At 46.8% G+C, this 13,513-nt stretch overlaps 1 long non-coding RNA gene across 1 annotated transcript in view; it reads left to right on the top strand.

Moving 5' to 3' along the window:
• Positions 1-13,291, top strand: part of LOC108447485 — a 23,266-nt gene extending 9,975 nt beyond the window's left edge. The window contains exons 3-4 of the long non-coding RNA XR_001863089.1: positions 1,568-1,713; positions 3,116-13,291. This is a non-coding gene — a long non-coding RNA (uncharacterized LOC108447485). The remainder of the gene's footprint in view (positions 1-1,567; positions 1,714-3,115) is intronic.
• The last annotated feature ends 222 nt before the right edge of the window (positions 13,292-13,513 follow it).

Genomic DNA, 13,513 nt, shown 5'->3' with positions numbered 1-13,513 from the left:
TCCTGCTGAGCAGAGGCTTAGCCCTGAGTAACCAGGCTGTAAGGTGCAAGAAGCAGGCTTCTCACTCTTCCTCCTGGCAGAATAAGGAGGACCTAAGCCTGTAGCCCTGGGAATTGATGTGACCAAACCACAGAAGAGGAGCCTTTCACTTGGCAGCACGATGGTTGTGTAGTGCCACATGTACAACCAAATCTATCCTCCCTGCCATTCAGACAGAAAGCAGCTTGTTTTGGAGTAACTTCCCTGGGAGGGGGAGGAACAGATGTTTGAACCAGAAGCGTATGTGACAGTTGGGAGAGACAGCGTGGAAACGCACAGTTGAAAGGAGAAGTCTGATGGGAGTGTGATGACAGCAGCAGGACTTCAGTGACAAGGAGTGGGAAGGAGAACAAGCAGGGAGGAGTGTTACTTCAAAAGCTGAGCAAAGTGCACAAGAAGATATGTCAGGAAAGCGTCAGAGAAAGGAAGAGAGGAAATGTGAGAGTAGAGACAGTCTTTGGGATCTGTCTGCAAGCATGTGTGACCTGTTGCCTGACAAACGGAGAAAGGAAGGTCTTTTATTCCTCTGCCTCCTTCCACCGAGTTAACTCTTCTTGCAGCCAAGCTGGCTGCCAGCTCTGCTGGAGCTCTTCAGTTAGTGCTCATGGAAGGTAAAGCTGCCCATGCTGCTCCAAAGCACAGTGGTTGGGGGGTACTGTGTAAAGGGACCGTATCAGGGATCCCCAAGCCCTTCCTCTGCCTTTACAGGGTGGCACAGTAGCCACAAGCCTTGGGACTTCTGGACACTGCAAGAGGAGGAGGAGGAGAGGTGACAATCTCGTAACAGGCTCTGTAACTGTGCCATGATCACAAGGGCAGGATGCGTGAGGAGAGGGAGAGAAGTGTGTGTGAGAATTCCTCCTGCAGCAGGGAGGGACCTCTCCAGCAGTGCCTTACCCTGGTGACATCAATCACAGCTCTGCAGTGTCCGGTTTTACCTTAGTTCAGCAGATGTGCAAGGCAGACCGGGAACGTGCTGCTGGAGTGTGAAGCCTCGGAGCTGGGGGAGGGGGCACCGTAACTTCTCCTGCCGAGGGATTTACAAGGGCAGGTTTGCAGAGCCCTTCCTGGGCTCGGACTCAGCACTGACTTCCCAGTATGCCTTGAGAAATACAAACTGGTCCATTCTGCTTTGTGTCCTCTTGTAGGGAGGGGAGAATTTCCTTAAGTGTGGGGTGAGCCTTGAGATGTAATAATGAAAGGATTGCAAGGTAGATGCCTGCACAACCAGCTAGGCCAGGAGCTGCAACCTGACACTGGATGTTGCACGGCTGGTGACTCTCCCCCTTCACAGGAACACTGGCACTCATTTATTGGTGTGAAATCCCAGCAAATTAGAGGCAGACAATATCCTTTATATGGGTGTGCGAGGGGGAAAGCTGAACCAGGGTGATGGAGACAGGTCAGGGTGTGCTGTGTCCAGCAGCTCTGGGAGAGAGGGGTCTCACAGCAGGGACCTGTCAGTGGTATGGGCTGTGTAGGGTCAAGGCTCAGCCAGCAATGCCTTTTTTCATTTATTTATTTTAAGGATGAAATGGACGGGGAGGAACACGAGGGAAAAACAGTGTCAGGACACTGCAGCAGTGCAAGTGCTGTTGGAGAAACAGCTTGATGAAGGTGTGAAAACCTGGAGGATCTGCCCTTCCTCACCAGGAGAAGCAATGCAGGCTCATGGTAAGGAAGGAAGTTTTGGGCACCACAGAGTCAATGCACAGGTGATGTTGGGAGTGTAAAGGTGCTGAAAGCCTCTCTGGTGCCTGCTGTACTGGTTGACTGGGCTGCAGGACCCTTCTTGGAGCCGGTCTGAGGAGAGCAGCCATGGGCACTTCTCACTGTGTAGCTTGTATTGGCTGTCCTTACCACAAAGCTGTGGTGTGGGGTCTGGTGGTGAGGGCAGAGGGGGACCTCCAGGCTGCCAGGGTGGCCTCAGACAGAAGGAGCACAGAGGAGCAGGTACCTTGGTGTTTTCACATCGGAGTGATGTATTTTGCAGCAGGATAGGGTTGAGTATCCCCGAGATACTTGGCTTTGTGTAGCAGAATCACACCTTTCTTCCAATTAGCTTGCACGGGATCTTGTGCAAGTTAATTGTAAGAGTCAGGGTCAGACCCAAATTGCATTTTCTAAAGGTACTAGTGCAGGTACTGAAATTAAATTCTCATGAGTGAAGACCTGTTTTTCTTGCAGTCTGAACTCAGAACAACAGAGGAGCCTGTAGTCTCTGGAGAAGGTATAAAAACCTCCTCCAGGTTTGTGTTCCTTGTAAAAAAAAATTTAGACAGCACTTGCCACATCGGACAGTTGCCAGCCCTTGTTCAGTGTGATCAGGGCACTGTGTACTGAATTAATCAGGGATTTGACTCCATTCTGCCTTGTACCTGGGAAACGGTACATCACTAAACCCTGGAAAGATGCTGGGGTGTCTGCAGGACAACACAGGTGATTTCTGCCTCTGGGCTTGCAGAGAAGGTTTTCTTGGGACCAGCAGCCTGACTTCCTCAGGCTTTTGCTGCAGCCACACTGCTGGCGGAGCAGAGCCGTATATCACCCGGCATTTTATGTGTGCCTAGGAGAGGGAGCCTGAATCCCCTTCCTGCACAGAGAGCTGCCAGGCTGGAGGCCAACACACAAACCTCGGCATTTTTTTTATTTACTATAAACCTCTTAAATGAAGGCTGGGGGATGTTTTTCATTTACCATGTTACTGTATGGAACCAATCACTATAAATTTAAATGGAGAGCTGGTGGGAGCACACTTACCTTTTATATCATAATTGTGCGAGTGCCGCTGCCTAACAGCTATTAGGATTATTCAGAGCTTCTCAGATTTCGTTGTAAAACATTAGGCTGTGAGAGGTACTGTAAGGGTGTGATTATCCAAAGAGGGTAAGTAGTAGTGAGGGTTGCTGGCCAGAATTACTACAAGAGGGAAGAAATGCTGAGTAGCTGGAAGTAGAGGAACTTGAGGAGCACAATCTGCCATTCAGAAATACAGTGCTCCGTGCATGGAGAAATCCCACCTGATTTCTATCTGGATCTACACCGGCTTGACAAGTTTGATTTGAATTGTCACCAGGCATGACTCAAATCATTGGCTGAGCATGGGTGTCAGCCCTGTGCTCCCCTGCAGAAACCCTGACCCAGCGTACGAGTCCCCCTGGCACCCGGGATGTGCTGCGGAATCCCACCCGTGTGGCCACGCTGGCTTGGGGCATCTGGAAGTCACCTCTTCTCTTGATGGGGTGGACAGGTAAGGCCCTGTCACAGGTCTGGCCGTGCTGGCAGAGCTCTGCTCTGAGCTGGCGCTGGAAGGGGCTGTCAGCTTGGGGGAAGGGGTGACCTGTCCCACTTGCTGCCCCTGCTGTGGGCACAACCTCCCCTCCTGAGCAGCACCAGGAGCTGGGAGGCAAGCAGAGGGTCAGATGCGACATAGCTTGGCTAGAGAGGAGCAGGACCCAGGCTGGGGGGAACTCAGGGCACTGAAGCTGACTGGTGACTGGGAAGTCACTGTTCTGAGCAGAGCCAAGGAAGGACACGGTGCTGGGAGGGTGCTTCGCTTCACTTGGGCATTGAACACCTCCCAGCATCACCCCTGCAGGGGCAAGGCATTGCCAACTTTTTCTAGGAGGCAGGGAGAAAAGAGCAGTTCTGTGTATACACTCCTCTGCTGCCTTGATTCTTCACCTGTGATTGAGATTTTAATTTTGCATCCCATATGATTTTCCTGTTGTAACACACGCCTCTGGGCTGTCACTGTAACAATGCCTTTTCTTGGCAGGGAAGGCAAATCTGAAAGGAAGCCCTTGAGCACTCTAGTGTGCGAGTTTCTCAAATGATGGCTGTGTTTCTCCCCCTCGTTCCACCCATTTTCAAATAATTTTCATGCTGGGAATAAATCTGAGTGCAAAACAATCTTGTTCAGCATATGATAACCAGAGACAATTGTTAGTACACAAGCAGCCACATGGAAAACAAATGAGCTGATGGAAGGACAGAAAGAGCACAAGACAACCCAGAGACCACAGTTACCATGTTCACAGTAACATCAAATAATTCTGCCATTTATATGTAATTACATTTTTTTTTTCCCTCAGGAAAATGGGATTCTGGAAAACATTTTTAGTTACTAAATTTTTATCTTCCCAGTTTGTGCAGTGGTGGGAAAAAACCATCTCCCAACAACAAACGTACTCTGGGCCAATTAAAATTAAGCAACTCAAAGTTGAATTCTGTCCTGAACTTCATCTGTGAAATTCTAGTGAATGCAGTGGGGTTTTGTAACTGGAGGTCAGGATTTGGACACTAGTTTATAAATCAAAGAACAGCAGGGGCTGTGCAGGGTCTAAGAAATTTGGATATTCTTAAATGCCACACTAGGCTGCTGCTGATATCCTGAAAGTGTGTTGTCACTGATGATACTGGGAAGGAAGTTTGGCAGATTTTTTATTTTTATTTTGCTTTAATATTTTCAGTATGTTTGTCTTTCTTCTGTCATTGAAGCTGTTCTTCTTTGAAAAGCATCTACTTTTAGTTGGGGAAAAGCATAAAGCTGAGACATTTGGAGGAATTTTATCAAACACTTGTCTTGACATGAGAAGTTGTATAATAAAAAAGTTAATTACAGATATACAACACACCCCCCAATCTCAATAGACAATGTCTTTTAAATCTGAAATGGGTTAACAAACCTAAAAAAAAATTTATAGCACAGTTTTGGGGGGAAGTTCATCTTCCTTTAAAGCAATTCTTAACGTATCTCGTATACTTATGTATGTGTCTATAAAGATTATGCATAGATGAAACAATTTAAAAATCATTTTCACTGAAAATATATTTTCTATTCATTCATTGTAATATTCCTACAACACAGGAGTTAAATATGTTAACAAAACATGATGTCCAATGAATGTAAAGCAAGAAGAATTCAGGAGCACTTGGCAGAAACTTACACCCTTTATTATTAAATTTCTTCTCAAAACAATTGTTCCTTCAACATCATCAAGGATCAATGTAAGCACTTGTTGGTAGCAACCTGAGTTAGATACCTTGTCACAGTTTATGACTTTCCTGTGCTTTTCAGCGACGTAAAGATATTCATGTAAGTCCCAACTGTGCATTGCAAAACTTCCCTTCCTCTGCTTCATTGCTTCATTGTCCTGTTGACCTCTTTATCTTCCTGCTGGTCTGCCAAAACACCTGCATGGTCCAGTATCAAGTTTGAGCCTTATGTTCTTTGGTTTTTGCTCTGGTGTCTTAGCTCAGATCCATCCTCACTGCTGGGCACTGCTTGGGAGGCACCTGGACTTTTGATCTTTCACAGAATCCCACACCCAGGCTCTGGTACCTCAGGCCTTGGTGGCAGTTTGGCCCGTGCCAGCACAGAGGTGAACTCAGGGGAACTGCCCAGGATGGACCCAGCTGCCCTTGGGGGGTTTGTGGCCCATGTCTGTCTCCAGGACTCGAGGCAGTCGCTCTAAAATCAGCCTGGTGTGCTGAGGGAGCTGCTGTCGTTACAGCGTAGCTGGATACCAGTGCAGTACTGAAAATATTCCTGCTTTATTGATAGTTTAATTGGTGGCATTTAGTTAATTGTGTATGTTCTCTTTCAGTGGAAATAAACCTAGAATTATATAACTATCATTTTTCCAGAAGCAGGGAGTCACTCAAGGCTGCTGCAGCAGGTGAGCCTACCTGAGTAAGCCAACAACTTCTAGTTGTTCAAGCTGCTGTTTTGCTGTCTGTTGCTATGGTGAAGTGATGGCACAAAACTGATACCAAAAAGGAAACAATATTTTCTGAACAGATTTATAAGAAGAAAAATAATGTATAGGGGACAGAGAGGTCATGGGGAAGAGTGGGGGAAGCTTAAGGGGCTTTGAGCGCTTTCCTGAGCCAGGTTTTCTCCTTCCTTTTCTAACTGAAGGTCCACTCGGCTCTTTGAAGGCAATCCAAGAATCATCCTGTGCAGTGTCACCCCAATGGTTTTTTTACAACCAGTTAAATATTCCCCTAAAGTGTAAATACTTATAACTTCAATTCACTTTTTTTCCTTTGCTTTTCCTGCATCTAAATGCATATGGGCAATGTATTCATTTCCCAGCTTTACAGTCAGTTTTGGAGATCTTAAGTCCCAGCAGTGTAGTGCAGGTCATAGATCAAGAATAGCTGGTTTACTCTCCACCTTTGCAACACCTGTGCTGTTTATGTCATTTCTGACAGTTAGATTTTTAACCCCTCCTAAAGCCCTGTTGTGCTAGCAGTGTGTTTCCCCACCCAGCTGGAATCACCCAGTGTTCTCTGTGTTTTCCTACACCCAGACCTTCAGCCTACTTTAGATGCCAGCTGGAGCAGCTGGGCTGTGCAAAGCCACCCTGCAGCTGATTGCCCAGCAGCCTGACCAGTCAGGGAAGAGACCAAGCACTCAGTTCACAGTTCCTGTGGAGGGAACTCATCTTTCCTTCTCTCTAGCCAAGGATTTTGCACATCACTCCCTGTATCGATGTGACACTGGAGACAGGCAGCCTATCTTGGTAAGTTACAAACTGCAGCCAGACTCAAAGCTTCATTCAGACACGTGCTGTGAGATAGAGAAGCACCCAGATTATGCTTATTGCAGAACATTCCCCTCTTTCATTCATCTGAATGTGAGTGGTTTTAATGCATCATCTCTGTATGCTGTGTGCTGCCATGGTCCTGTTTAAGTGTGGACAGCAGCAGGATGGCCAAAGAGGAAAGGATGCACACTGGAGTTCAGATACTGCTGAGTACAGGGGCTGGGTGTGGGGAGGGGGTAGGTATTCATGGCTTTGGGAACAGTTGTTTGGTGATCTGAAAGCAACTCTCCTTCTAGCAATGTTTCAGGACTGTGAAATAAGTATCCAGTGCAGCTTTCTTGTTCCAGTGCCAGGCGTTCTGATTGCTTCGTTTAGTGTCACATCAGTGGTGTCTGAACTACACCTTAGCTGTATCATCACCGACTTCTTTCTAATGTGGGGTCATGCCTCCCTTTATATCCAGCCCTTTGCTGGACTGCTGTTGGGTTGTAATTGCATTGGATTCTTAATAGAGTTTCTTGGTCTGCTGTCACAGCGTGATTGCAAGAACTTGTGTTGCATTGAATGTGGTCTTGATTACTTGCCAATTACAGTGCAAGGGAAACACTTGCAATCTTCTCCTTTAAAATTGCACCTAGATTCCACCTCCTCTGAAGGCTATGGGAAACTTGCAGAGGTTGTTTCCAGTTGTCCTATCTTCCCACTTTTAGTCTTTGACTTGGTGGGGTAGGTAGATAAATGTGCTTTTTTTTATCATTATTTTTTGCATTCATTAAATGCCTTTTTTTGTGTGTGTGTGTAGTTCTGTGCATGTGAAGCAGATGCAGAAAGGCCCTCCTGAAGCTGAGTGTTGCTCATCACTCTCATGCCAGGTTGCTTGGGGTTTACAAGGGGTATGGGATAGTGCATCTTTAAAAAGAAGATACATGAAAGCAGATGGCCCTGTGGTAGCTGAGCATGGAAGGAGACGCCTGAAGAAAGTGTGTTGTGGCAGGAGGGATGTGTTAGATGAGGGAGCAGAGACGAGCCAGGAATGTAAGGAGGCAGTATGCAGGGGGCACGCAATTTCCAGGAGTCTGGAAGCGTGGGAGGTGCTGTACTGCAGTGGCAAATCTCATGGAGCAGGTGTGCAGGGGCAAATTGCCTGCCTGCCACCCCCTGGGCATCCTGGCAGCATGTGCTGGGAAAGAGCCAGGGCCGAGGTGTGAAGAGAAGCAAAAACAGGGAGAGGAGAAAGAAAAGGAAAGAAAAAGCCCCAAGAGGAATGTGGACAATATGACAAGACACGGGGGGGAGCCCACCTGTGAAGGTAACTGTTTATCTTGCCTGTGGTTATACTGCAAGAAGGTTTTGAACTGCTGCCTGGTATGACTGTCAATTATTTTAACTTGTATTTCTCACCTCAGTCCCCATGAAGTGCATTTGACAATAATTAATTTTGTGTGTGCAACTGAGAGTGTATCCTACTCCTGCAGAGGTGTCAGCTTAATGGGATATGGCTACAGGGGATAACAGGCTGTGCCACCCCATTAGGGAATTTGGGGGGGTCACCTGTTCATTTAGACTAATATTTTAATTGTTGGAACATCAGGTTTTTCATAGCTGAATTTGGAACAGATTAACCTCTGTCTCTCTGAACTTGCATGCTGCCAAGCTCCTTAAACACCATTGATAATTTTATTTTCTACTTTCAGCATGTATTTAAGATCACTCTTTTTGTTTCATAGGTTAAAGAGGAAATATTCTAACTGGCTGAGATCCCAGTAAGCAATTACAAATATTTTATTATAGTTACGGGACTTGGAATTCAGGCATCAGAAAATCCATGTGTGGAAATCCCAAGTGTTGTAAGACAGGGGGGGTTTTGTATGAAGGGATTCCTTCTCATTTTACTAAAGTTAAACTCTTGATTTAAAAATAAAATAAAAAACTTGGACTTGTAAATGAAACCTTTGCAATCAGCTTTTGACTATACCAGTTAGAGAAGGGTTAATTGAGCCTCTTAGTCTCTGTTGCATGTTAACACAGAAGGTCAGTGGTGGGAGAAGCCAGGTCCACACTGAAGGCTTTTCAAACAGCCCCCTAACTAGCCTAATGAATATGCTGGTGAGATGAACAGGTCATTTAACACTTTTCATGTAGCTATTGTCCATCCAACCTTAAATGTCAACTCTGTCACTCTGATAGGCTGGTTCTGCTTAAAAAGGTTTCCTGGCTTTGTTAGATTCCTAGGAGGGATTTCCCCCCATCCTTACTCCTAATTGCTGGCAGAACCCTACGGATGTATTTATATCAGCCTTTTCATGCGGGTCAAGTCTTCACTAGAGAATTTTGCCAGTGGGTACGGGTTGTGAAGAGATGCAACGCAGATAGAAGTAGAAGCGCCAAATGCAGTTATAATTATCCTGCTGGAACTGCAGCTCAGTGACCACAATGGAATGACTGGCTGAGGGCAGGATGGTTTGATACCTCAGATGATGTGCTGGGATTGCTGTGCCCATGCTGGGACTGTTTCACAGGGCTGCTGAGAGGGAGCTCAGCTGTCTGTGAACCATCCAAGTCCGCTGTGGTCCCAGCCTTGGGAAGGGCTGTGAGTGGGGCTGGTGGAGGGCGCCTGTGCTGGCACCTGCCTTGTAGCTAAACCCTCGTGACAGAGAGGATGTCCCTGATCTGGTGTTTCTGCCAGGGCTGTAAGCACATCTTTAGTGTGATGTTGGATGCCCAGGTTGCTTGAAGCAACATCTCATGGGAACCAAGTTGCATACCTGAGAGAGATTAATATTTATCACAAATGTTTTCCAGAACTTCCTCACCCTGTGAACTGCAAGCATGTTTCTTCTTGGGAGACTTCTATTTTTTTTGTGACCTATGGCATTCTGTAGCCTAGGAGGCCTCGGAAAATTACGTCTTATCTCAGGAGGACTGCAGACAGCTTTCCTGTGAGATTTCTTGAAGGCACCTCTACTCCTTGCCTTGAATAAGCTCCGCAGTGCCATGGTCAGGAGCACAACAGCATGGGTGCTTCTGATTTAATGCCACAGTCATGGGCTCAACATATTCCAAAGGTGGGCAAAGAGCAAATGGACTGATGCTGTATTGGTATCCAATTACAGCTATTTGCCCCTGCAGACTTTCTTGGCTTTCTGGTACTTGCATCAGCTGACAGATAAAAAAGGTGGAAATTCAGGTATCAGCATTGAAAAATGAAGGCTGATGGGGTGAAATAGCACATATCCAAGCACATCTGCCACAGACCAGAGGACTGGCTATTCCCAGTAATGCTGCCAAATCTGAGTCCAAGAAACCCCTCAGTAAGGGAACTGCTTTGATAATGCACTGTATATTTGAACTGCCCCTCCAAAATAGGAACCAGGTAAATTTTATTCCTTCTGGAAATTATGGTGTATGTTTGGGAAGCTTTTCAGCACAATGGCTCATTTTGGGGATATCACTGTATCGAAGGCCCAAGTAATTTTTCTGTGACTGGTGTACTTCCAATTCACTGAGATGCTTTACAATTTCAGTGTGTGAGTTCACACCAGCCTCTTCCTAGCTGCAAGCAGGCAGTGCTGCCCATGATGAAGATATCCAACACAACAAGCACAACATGTCCTGACCAATATCACACAAACCCAGTAAGGACATCATATCACTTCAACTCTTCGGCTGAAATCGTCCCAGGTACTGAGCAGTGTAAGCAGCAAAAGCTTGAGCAGAAGTTAATGTCAGGCTAACTTCCTAATCAAGACAATCTGGATTCATACTGGGACGGTATTGTGGACTGATCTTTGACACACAGTCGTTGTCCTCCATGATCCTTCCAAGGCATTCGTGGTCTCACCGGTGGGAATGAGATGGTGGAGGAACATTGTGAGAATGGCCAGATGAGCTGTGGAGCTGATGAGTAGTGATCAGTGTTCCACAACGCTCAGTTATGGCTCTGGTCCTTTTCAGGCCTTTATTTCTGAACCACTTAAGTATGCAGTGGGCCTTAATTTGCTGGCCCTCTGGCACAAGAGGAGAAGGACAGAGCCGTCAGAAGGCCAGTCCCACCAAGCTGTCACTTGTTCAGATGAGATGCAGCTGTTGGGTGAAGAATATGTGAACTTACTCTAGACTTCAGGCAATTACTTCAGGGAGCAGAAGAAGGCAATATCATTTGTGGATGACTTTCCTGAATTTAAAGTATATTTATGTAGTCCATTGATTTGTTGGAGAAGTCCTCAGTGACTCCATATTTTTTCACAGCCACCTCCCTGTTCCATCATGTCCAGTGGAAGAGAAGATACTATTCCATCTTGGCAGGTAACAGCATGGGCTCAGCTGTTTGTATCTCTGCTGTTTCTTGGACAGCACCAACATCATGTCCATGGGCCAGAAGCCTTCAGTGTTTGGTGACTCTGCCTGGGACAGGTCTTTGCCATCCATCTTCTCAGCAACAAGCTACTGCAAGTATTGGGAGCTGTCTGCTTCCTATGGGACCGTGGCCAACATTTTAAGCCTCAGTCCTTATATTCAAGATACTGCCTGACCTGGGTCCCTGCTGTAGGATGTACGGTATGGCTGACAGTTGCTTAAAAATGTGGCATGTGTTGTCAAAATAAATCCTGCCTGGTGGGCATCAGGTCAGGACTTTCTGAAGGGAAGGTACAGAACTATGTATTGAGCTCCCCTAGCATCAGTGCAAACACTGCTGCCTGCTGTGCCAAAAGCCAGGCATCCTAATGTTTCTTCTAGTTATGGTTTTCTTCTCATGCTTCCTATAGCTAAATATGTGGTAATATGTAATATTAAAAAATAAACCCCAACCCTAAACCTCACAAAATTTACCAAACCCACACTTGGGAGTGTTCCTGCTCCTGGCTGTATCCTTCTGCACACTCCTTTCTTTGCCTTGGCTCTGGTACTCACCTGAGTCCTTGGTACACCGGTTCAGTCCACTAATCCAGCAGAAAACTAACCCAGCATAAAAGGAGGTAGAGTTTTGGGCTTTGTTTACTTTTTGTTGGGTTAGTGAGCTGCCTTGTCTCCAAGAGGGGCCAGGAGAGGACAGGTGTGCTGCATGAGGAAGGGAGACTGCAGGGCCTGGAAGAGGTTGCAGCAAAGGATTAGATTTGCTCTGCCAACTTTCTGGGTTGCTTTCTTGGTGCATGGCAGGAAAGGGCCCAGACTCAGGGGCCAGGTGCAATGTGTGGGGCTGAGGGCACTGCAGGAGAATTGCAGCAGTGGCAGTTCTGGAGGTGAGTAGAAGCTTTCCCTCTGGGGGTTATGTTCACCCATTTGCTACTCAGCCCTCCTCTGCTTTCAAAAGCATGCTGCGAGTGCTAGGATAAAACCTCCAACCCAGCTGTCTCTCAGCTACCAAAATATCTCCTTTGCCCCTTGGCCAGCTGTCAAAACTTTCCTGGCCCTCCTAGAACAAGTGTCTTAGGGAATGTTTCCCTTGGCTGATGAAAAATCGGGGGGATGCTCTGGAGATGACTACAGGACTGTGTGTTCGATGCCAACTGCCGCTCCGAAGCCAGCTCCCGAACAGCCTGTCCATCCCCTTAGTGATGGTCTCTGCTTGGTGTGCTCTGGAGGGTGACACTGTGGTTTGAGGAAGAAAGTGCTCCAGAATAAAAAATTGTGCAACTCAGGAGCCAAGAAAAAAAAGCCTTAATTATTCAACTAGTTTGGAACACTTGAAAGTATCCCTAAAAATAGGTGAGAGGGATGTTTGTCAGCTACAAAGAGATTATCCTGCAGTAGTATTGCTTGTCTTATTTTATGATGATGCTACAGAATACAGTCCCTCAGGTAACCTCATTAATGTTTATGAATGAACCCCTTGTTTTATACTTTTGGGTTTAGAAGGTAGAAATAGGGCAAGAGGCTAGTAAGACTGATTTTATCATGTATGCTTTGAAAAGCTCAGGGACACAGCTGTAAGGTCTCTATAAGCATATGGATAACAATTGGATTTGGGTGCTTGCTAGACTGCCTGAGATGTACCCTAAGGGAGAAATCCAGGCAGGACTTTGGCTAAAATCCTGGGTGAAATTCTGCATGCTTCCCAGTGGATCTGTCAGCAGGAGGTTGGCACTCTTCTGTGTCTCATCAGTCGTTTTGTTTTGATCTCTTCTAGCAAAGGCAACCTGGGACCATATGTTGTTATAGCCATAAGCGTTTCCACAGGGCAGTATCTGGTAAACTCTGCTGCCTGACAGCGGCTCAACCCAGGGTGGAGGCTTCTTTTCACTATCTGTTCCTTAAAGAGGGCAACTGTTTCTTCTGGCTATCATGGTAGGATGGCAGTTACGACCAGCCCATAACAGTGTGGGGTGGTTTCTGAGTCTTACCGCTCCATCCTTAAAAATAACAGCTCTTTTTCCCAAGCCAACCAGCAATTGTGGTCAGCCACGAATACCAGTTTAACCATTTGGCAGCTGCCCTATAGGAAACAGCTCTTTCCAGAGAGCCAAAGGAGCCTGTGGCCCTAGAGCCACACTGGTCTGGTTTCAGTCAGCAGGGCACACTTACAGATTTCCTTGTACGCAACCAGCCTTTTAATAACAAGCAAATCCTGGAAAACTTAATACCAAACAAATTGTAGAAGTGTGTTAGAACTAGTTATTTCTTGATGAACGAGTGAGTAAAACTCTGTTCCTTCCCCCACAAACACGCAGTTTCTTGCTCTGTAGTTCCTTCTCCACCCGTCGTGTGTTGGGACTGTCAGCAGAGTTTATTTTGGGCTCGGTTCCACTACGCGCAGTAGTAGCCGGCTCCGCAAACAGTGCGCTGCAACTGGAACCGCCCCTTACGGCTTTAGGGCAGAAAGCAGTAATAACGGGCTATTGTCGGCCGGGGCATCCCGCCCGGCCCCCCGGGATGGTGCCGGGGCTGCCCCTCGCCCCCGTGGCTCGGCGGGCGGTGCCGGA

This window comes from Corvus brachyrhynchos, unplaced genomic scaffold, assembly GCF_000691975.1.
Source record: "Corvus brachyrhynchos isolate BGI_N302 unplaced genomic scaffold, ASM69197v1 scaffold346, whole genome shotgun sequence".
Taxonomy (NCBI): domain Eukaryota; kingdom Metazoa; phylum Chordata; class Aves; order Passeriformes; family Corvidae; genus Corvus; species Corvus brachyrhynchos.
This window is presented reverse-complemented; position numbering and strand designations above follow the sequence as displayed.